At 37.7% G+C, this 8,932-nt stretch overlaps 1 pseudogene; it reads right to left on the bottom strand.

Annotated features, from left to right (window-relative positions):
- Positions 1-4,280: 4,280 nt before the first annotated feature.
- LOC145780703 (uncharacterized) lies at positions 4,281-5,890 on the bottom strand (annotated as a pseudogene).
- Between the last annotated feature and the right edge of the window lie 3,042 nt (positions 5,891-8,932).

Here is an 8,932-nt window from a genome sequence, read left to right as displayed (position 1 = left end):
ACAGACATGAAACCATTTGTAAACCTTTGTGCATCTGCCTAAAATAGAAATTGCAAAAACCTGTAAACATACTAAATAGGCCTACACTTTTGCTACTTCATGTCCACCTGAAGAATTGTTTACTTGATTAAAAATGTTAAAAACTTTCAATCACTCCTTTATGAAACAGAAACATTTCTTCAGTTTAGGAATAAGAGATATATATTGTGGAAAGACCTTGTTTTAGAGAAAATTGACATGCAGCTCTGCTCATCAGTTTTGAATACCATATATCCCGTACTTTGTTTGCTTAATACTAGCTAATAGCCTACAATATGATACTTTGTTAATATCATACTGACCATAGTTATTTTTTTATTCTAAAGGACGAAGGTCTTAGTAGTTTACTGCATTACAGACAGGGTGAACGTAAAGTGCAGAGTTGGCCAGTTTCACAGTAGCCGTAGTTGTAATATACGCTAGGCCTATATATTCTTAAACTCAGTCGATGGCTGTTTTGGTATTTAGGCACTTTCATTAAAATTGCACACATTTTTACCCCCTAAAGTGGCTCTGTACGGATATAGCTGTAAGCTGTAGGCCTATGCTATAATATGAAGTACCGCACACAGTGATGGGCATTATCGGCGATAATTTATCGGCTATAATTATCGGCGATAAATTTTTATCGCTTATCGTTATCGCTTAATTATTTTTTCAGTTATCGTTTATCGTTATCGCCAAAGGCAATATTTGATTATCGCCGATAACACTATGTAACACAAAATTTGTCCATGGGTCAAAACTATTATTTTCTGATTTAGTATGGCCTAAATCAGGGTTTCCCAAAGTGGGGTCCGCGAACCCCTGGGGGTCCGCAAAGACTGCACAGGGGGTCCCTGACGATATGACAAAATGGCGAAAACAGGCTTGACATTGTACGGTACCGTACTTCCATTGTCGCAGATGAATGCCGCTGTGATTTGTAACTAAAATGAATTATTTAATGAATGTTAGGCCGTGTCAATCTTAAATATTTGAAATGAATTAGTACGTCTTGGTAATTGCTCTACCTTAAAAATTGCATTCGGCGTCTATGATGCAACAATTAAACGTACAGTATAGCCGTAGGAGCCAGAGGGCAGCTGTCCCCCTGTTGTCTCAAAACGTCGCGAATTTGGGCAAAATCTTGCAATTATTAGGGCAAAAATTGCTATAGGAAAAGCTTTAAAATTGCATGAATTAAGAAAAATTACAAATTAATATATTTTACCCGAGGATATAGTGAGCTTCGGGATACGAAATCACGTGACCTCGCGAGAGCACTTCTGCGCACAGTAGTGTCACTGTTTGGCAAGTATTCAAAGTTTAAACAGGGCAGTTGGTGGTTGGGCTGCACGTTGAAGACTAGTTAGTAATGAAGTTTAGTTGTGCAATAGGGTCAGAAAGGCTAATGTAGCCTACGTCTTTTGCGTGCTGGTTTTCTGTAGGCTATCTGCAAATATACATTTAAATACTTTACAAGTGGATTTAGACTAGGTTTATAAGACATTACGGTATTTTGTATTGTCCATTGAAGCAAATTTGTGTGATCAGTGTTGTTTTCTGTGCAAAGTGGAATAATAAGAAACAAAACAGGCAGTTCTGAGATTATTAAGGTTTATTTTTTGTATTAAAACATGACTGAGGTCTGAGGATACTTTTTATACAAATGATTAGTTTGTGGGCCTACGGTACATTGGATATGTAGCCTTGTCATTGTAGTGAGAGCTTTCAAGAGTTAATTTGTCAGAACAAGAGCTAGTAGTAAGAGTATGGGTTAACTTCAATACATCACACCATCCATACACTGACTAGTATCATTGACTAATCCAATGTGGCTTTGTGCATATTAAATTGTGCTAGGCCATAGGCAGGTGAAGCAGTTGCCCAGGGCTCTATCATCAACAAAGTCACTAATTTTGGCAAAAATGTATGTAATTAAGCAATGTTTGGGAAACTACAAAACTAGCACAATCTGATAAAGTAGGCTATGTTAATTTGTTGTTTGTAGGCTACAACTTCATAACAGGATAGCAATATTTACACCCACAGACATGAAACCATTTGTAAACCTTTGTGCATCTGCCTAAAATAGAAATTGCAAAAACCTGTAAACATACTAAATAGGCCTACACTTTTGCTACTTCATGTCCACCTGAAGAATTGTTTACTTGATTAAAAATGTTAAAAACTTTCAATCACTCCTTTATGAAACAGAAACATTTCTTCAGTTTAGGAATAAGAGATATATATTGTGGAAAGACCTTGTTTTAGAGAAAATTGACATGCAGCTCTGCTCATCAGTTTTGAATACCATATATCCCGTACTTTGTTTGCTTAATACTAGCTAATAGCCTACAATATGATACTTTGTTAATATCATACTGACCATAGTTATTTTTTTATTCTAAAGGACGAAGGTCTTAGTAGTTTACTGCATTACAGACAGGGTGAACGTAAAGTGCAGAGTTGGCCAGTTTCACAGTAGCCGTAGTTGTAATATACGCTAGGCCTATATATTCTTAAACTCAGTCGATGGCTGTTTTGGTATTTAGGCACTTTCATTAAAATTGCACACATTTTTACCCCCTAAAGTGGCTCTGTACGGATATAGCTGTAAGCTGTAGGCCTATGCTATAATATGAAGTACCGCACACAGTGATGGGCATTATCGGCGATAATTTATCGGCTATAATTATCGGCGATAAATTTTTATCGCTTATCGTTATCGCTTAATTATTTTTTCAGTTATCGTTTATCGTTATCGCCAAAGGCAATATTTGATTATCGCCGATAACACTATGTAACACAAAATTTGTCCATGGGTCAAAACTATTATTTTCTGATTTAGTATGGCCTAAATCAGGGTTTCCCAAAGTGGGGTCCGCGAACCCCTGGGGGTCCGCAAAGACTGCACAGGGGGTCCCTGACGATATGACAAAATGGCGAAAACAGGCTTGACATTGTACGGTACCGTACTTCCATTGTCGCAGATGAATGCCGCTGTGATTTGTAACTAAAATGAATTATTTAATGAATGTTAGGCCGTGTCAATCTTAAATATTTGAAATGAATTAGTACGTCTTGGTAATTGCTCTACCTTAAAAATTGCATTCGGCGTCTATGATGCAACAATTAAACGTACAGTGTATAGCAGTCGGGAATGTTTGCTATATAGCTACAAGGCTAAACTGTTTTTCGGTTATACCTGTAGGTCTATGCAGTCCGAGCATTAAAATAGATAACCCCATAGGTGGTAAGGTTATGAAGTTCTGAAGTTTCAATTTTTGTTCAAATTGGCCTTAGGCCTAGCTTAATAATTCAAAATAAAATAAAAATAATAGATAAAAACATAGAAATAACTCAATGCGAAGGAGCGGTGTTTAGGTATAAGAGTAGCAGTAGCGAAGGGACGATAGAATAGTAACGAATCGAAGTTATCAGATAATTCATTTGTGTTAACTTTTAGTAGAATGGCAAAGGTGGCACTGCAGCTGACAACATTTTTTACAAATATATTTCTGCGCAGCTTTTTCTCCGGTAGTCTACAAAGTCAGTAGGCCTACAACAATTTTCAGCTCTTACAAATATGAAGACAAAATACCGGTCCAGACTTATCGTAGACTCTGAATTGCGAGTTTGCTTGTCACAAATTGCTCCAAGAATTGACAAGTTGTGCAGTAAGAAGCAATCACATCCATCCCATTGATGTTGTCATTTCGATTAATAAACATGATTCAGTGTTATTTATTTTTATTTGTATTAACATTTATTGCTGGTTAGGCGGAAAATTGATGCGACATAAGATTGGGGTCCGCAAAAAAACACTTTGACAAATAGGGGTCCATTGCCCAAAAAGTTTGGGAAACCCTGGCCTAAATCAATACAAATGAGCATTCATAAAGTTCAAACTTTGGTTTTGACTTTATGAGCTCTATTTATTAGAATTTTTTCGTCTAATTTTGCTTTGTTAATGCCTTTGCTCCCTCTATATCTTTTTGAATCCTTAGAATGGAGTTAAATCTAATTTTAGTTGTTGTTGTTTGCTTTCTCATAATAAAATAATAAAGGAAAATGTTGTTTTCAGAATCTATTTCTAAAAAATTATATAAAGAAGAACACATGTAGGCTATGCAAGGCGATTTTACTAGATAAACATGAGACAAAAGCCTTAATGCCTGGTGCTATAGGCCTTTACTCAAAATTGTTACAGAGCAAACCTGTGCTGTCACTTAAAGTGCTCAAAACTTATAACTTAATCAAAAAGAAACATTTTTTCAAGATTAGCGACGATATGTCAGTTCAATTTCACGTAAAAGGTTCCATATATAGTCCCCAATCATATTTTCATTGTACTGTCCTTGATAGCGTTCCTCAAAAGACCTCAAGACACCTTCATGAAGTCTTTCACCTTGTTCTTCTGAGTAGTCCTCCATGTTATCCTTAAATTCATCGAGATGAGCATGCATTACGTGTAGTTTCAGCGACATCCAGCATCCCATCTTGCAATACACATCCACAAGTTCATCGACAAGTTCCCTGTAGTTCTCTGCCTTGTGATTGCCCAGGAACTCGTTAGGCCTAACTACAGAAACGAAAGAAGTCGAAGCTCTCCGTTCAACCTCAGACAGCATCTCTGGAAAATCGATGCAATTTATCAGTCGCTTCACTTCAGGTCTCACAAATACTCCAGCTTTGATTTTTGCTTCTGATAATTTTGGAAACAGCTCTTGAATGTGCTTGAATGCGTCACTCTCTGTGTCGAGTTGTTTAACAAACTGCTTGATTAAACCTAGTTTTATGTGTAGGCCTAGAGATGGCATCAGTATTTTCGCTGCATGTACCAGTAGTTGTTGTTTCACATTATATATAAGTTCCAAGCTCATAGCTGGTTCTTAGAGGCTAATTCCTCTTCTTGTAGTGAAAAGCTGTATTTCTGCTGTCCCAGAGACAAAGATACCACGGAAATTTTATACAGCCAGTAACCACTCTGAAGGCCCATCAAGAAAGCCACCATCTTGAAATCACCAATGACCTCCCAATTGTAGTGGTCATACTTTAATGCACTCATCAGGATTTTGACATTCTGATACTCTTCTTTCATATAAACTGAGTGAGCCAGAGAAATGGAGGGACACTTGTTTGTGTTGTGCAGCAAAACAGCTTTGAGGCTTCTAGATGAGCTGTCGATGAAGAGCTTCCACTCAAGGATTGCAAGAAATGCCTATAGCCTGAAAGAGTCCTTCTATATCATGAACACTGTCATCCAGTAAGTCCCATTGCTTTACTCTGGAAATGAGTAGCTCAGCATTCGACTTGGTCAATGACAGTTCCCTGACAAGATCGTTCATGTCTTCTTGGTTGGGGTAGTAGGGGCACCTTTCACCGGCAACTCAGCGTTGAAGATAAGCAACAGATGATTCATACGTTTCTGAATCTGTTGAGCTTGCATGTGCAATGAATTGTTCATCTTTCAACCTGAGTGATTGTGGGACAGGCAATCAGGCATGCTAGTTGCGTTATGAGGTACTGATGCAATAGGTCACGGAATGTCAGGGTACTGGGATGGGAAGGGCATTTTTTCCTTTCGTCGTTGGTTAGGGTCCACCATACAGAAGTAACAGTTGTGAGATGGTTTGTGGGCTCATGCCAGACACGGGAGAAAGCAAAACGCATTTCCCTTTCTCTTCTCTACACCAACCGTTTTGGAATACAGCGGTAGTATTTACATAAATAAGTGGTGCCCAACGTTTGTCTTGATCACGGACTGGCATTGTAAACTATGCATGATAGATATTTTTGCACGGCTGTAACTCTCTAAACCAGTGTTTCCCAACTTTTGCCGAGCCTCTTGGAGAACAACATACATCATATAATGAACAACATATATTTTTAGCGCAATTTTGGTGCCACGTTACCCCATAAAGTATTGTATATGTCTCCCCGGAGGTAATTTTTCCCTAAGTTGGAAACCACTGCTCTGGACAGTGCTTTTTTTGCAAAGAGCTCACCACACGTCAAAAGGAAACTGCTGAGTACTTGCAACCACGGCAAGCCATTGCACACTACCAACAATTGCGATCTAGCAGACAATCAATGTAATCTACATGCTTATCGTCATGAGAAATAGGAAAAATTTCAAACTAGTCTTAGGAGCACAAACCCAAAGTTATAGTGGTATAATAATGATTTTTCATGTTTTTTCGGCAAAAGCAACCAAACTATAGCAGTTGTTTCCCAAGGACAAGAAAAAAATTTTTTTTTGTTACATAGTGTAATTAATCGCCGATAAATTTTATTTCGGATCGACACATAAGTGGAAAAGACCATGAAAAGTAATGTTGTTCATGAAACTAAAATTAAAACCCGTTTTTCTTCAGTGCCTGAAGTGTGTGTGCACAGGTCGTTGTCATCTGACAACACAATAATTTTTAGAGTTGCAAATTGCAATGCAATGAAATGCATGCAACAAGTCTCTTGTTGTTTTGCTGCAATCGGCAATCGCGAGTGAATTTTACAATTAAAATGTAAGCGCACAGGCGGTACAGATTCCTTTGAAGGGAAGCGAAAGAAATTGGCAAGTGGTTTATGAAAGTGTCGCAATACGAGGCCGGTTTTACATCGGAAACATGGTCTTTCGCGCCACCATCACTGAAACAAGTCATTGCAGAATATGATATTGCTTGAAGCATTGACATGCAGACCGACATCACACTTTTTGCATCTTGTAGTAGTTTTTGCATGACAATAGGCGCATCGAGTTGCGTGGTAAAATTATGCTAAATACAGTACAGTAGAATTCGCCTATAATGACACCTGAAGGGACCGCGGAAAAAGTGTCACCATAACCGAAGTGTCACTATAGCCGAATTCTACTCAACTGTTTAACCTTTCTCATTTACCTATGCTGCCGAGTGGTGCTGCCGTATGCTGCCAAGTTTACCATAGCCGAGTGGTGAGAGCGCTGGAACGGCAACCGAAAGGGCGTCGGTTCGACACCGCTCATGAGCATACAACTGTGTCTTTGGCAGGACACTTAAAGGCATGCCTGAAGGTGGACATGAAGCTTCCCGTCCACTTAATCTAAATCTTCAACCACCGGGCGTAAGCCTGGATACGATGACGATTTACCTATGCGACATAGCCTACCTCAATCAAATATTTTTATTCCCACTAATAATACAGTGCCTATATTGTAATTGTTATCTCAACAACTCAGCGTTCTGCCATTGCTTTAATGATGGTGTTCACAAAGAAAACAGAAAAATTTATCTGAAATTATCAGCAAATTACGATAATTATGTTATTGTTCTTAAACAAACACGACTAATTTGACAAGCTTGATGGATTTCACAGTAGGCTATGCACATTTTTACTACCAATAACGCGATTACTGATAAATTTTTAAGTATTTTGCGTTTTTTGAAATTTTTTCAATTATTGCTGACTTTGCTGTAAACAGCCCGCAGAAAGCAAAATACAAAGTTTGGAATTTTTTATGGTATTTTCATTTGATTTAATTATTTTGCCTACTACACGTAAGCGGCAGTGTAACTCAATTGATAAAAGCATCCAACTGGTATCTGAAGGTATAATTATAAGCACGGCGGTTACCTCAGTGGCTTGATTCTGGATCAAGAGGTTGAAGATTCGATACCTACTGCCGCTGTTGCGATTCTATTCATGCATAACTTACAAAAAGTTTTGTCCCTTTACACTACAGTATATTATGTTCGATTTTTCGTCATGTTGATGAAAACAGTTCGTGCTGCATGGGGTGGGGCAGCGCTAATCAAGAAAAAAAAATTATCGTTATCGGACATTATCGGCGATAATTTATCGTTTATCGTTATCGCTTAACTTTTTTTGATTTATCGTTTATCGTTATCGCTTTAGGCATTTTTCGTTTATCGTTATCGCTTAACTGAAAAATGAGTTATCGCGCCCAACACTGACCGCACATCAGTATAGGCTAACTAAAGGGCTAGCTTTTTAGTAGTCCAGAAAGTTATTTATAAACAAAAGTATACATATGTTAAATTTTAGTAGCAATCCAAGGTTTTAATCTGATCTTTCATTTAGGTTTTATTGTGATAAATTCAGTGCTTTAATAATCTATATTTGTGAAATGGGGTTTGTGTGTTGTGTAACAAGCTGTAAAAGTGGGCACAAGTCTTGCAAGACTGTAGTGAAAGTACCAATGTTTTGATTTCCGAAAGATGAAGAAATGAAAAAAAGATGCTGCTTGTTTCGTAAATGTAATTGCAATGTGTGGAAAATCATGTCTGTTACAACACCTACAAAAGGTAAGAATAAGATCAAAAGAATGGCTTTAGTTTGGTTGTTAAATTTATTTAATTAAGTTGAAATTGTGTAGAGTGACAACAGTATAATACTTATTACAGCCCAGCAAATAAGTTTTTTTTCTCATTTATTCACCGTCTTCTGACTTTGATTCGAGGCAAAAAAGGTTCGTTCTGGCGAGGATAGTAGGTCTAAATTGTATGTTGTGTACCAATGGGTGTACAGTAGTACACTACTCAGAAATTACTAATGTGCACTGCATTTTTTCAGCTTTTCGAAAAAGAGATGAGATGTGTTCTCCAATTGAAGCTGATGGAATTAAACAGCAACCGAGTTTGACCTTCTTGGGAAAAGCTAGAGATCTACTTATACTTTGGAAAAAAAGAAACCTTTCTGGGCTCACTTCACAGACATTTACTGCATGCATTTAGACCATGGGTGCGGTTCCGGAGTTGGCGCAACATTGATAACCAACCATCATTTCACCTATGTTCTCACTGGAAAATTTTTGTCCAATTCAATAGAAGGACGGTTTGGGTGGTACGGTATCAGCAAGCCAATGGTGGTAATTTTTTCATGTTTGTAAAACAAGTTCTGGAAGCTGAAA

Source organism: Aplidium turbinatum, chromosome 12 (assembly GCF_918807975.1).
Source record: "Aplidium turbinatum chromosome 12, kaAplTurb1.1, whole genome shotgun sequence".
Taxonomy (NCBI): Eukaryota; Metazoa; Chordata; class Ascidiacea; order Aplousobranchia; family Polyclinidae; genus Aplidium; species Aplidium turbinatum.
This window is presented reverse-complemented; position numbering and strand designations above follow the sequence as displayed.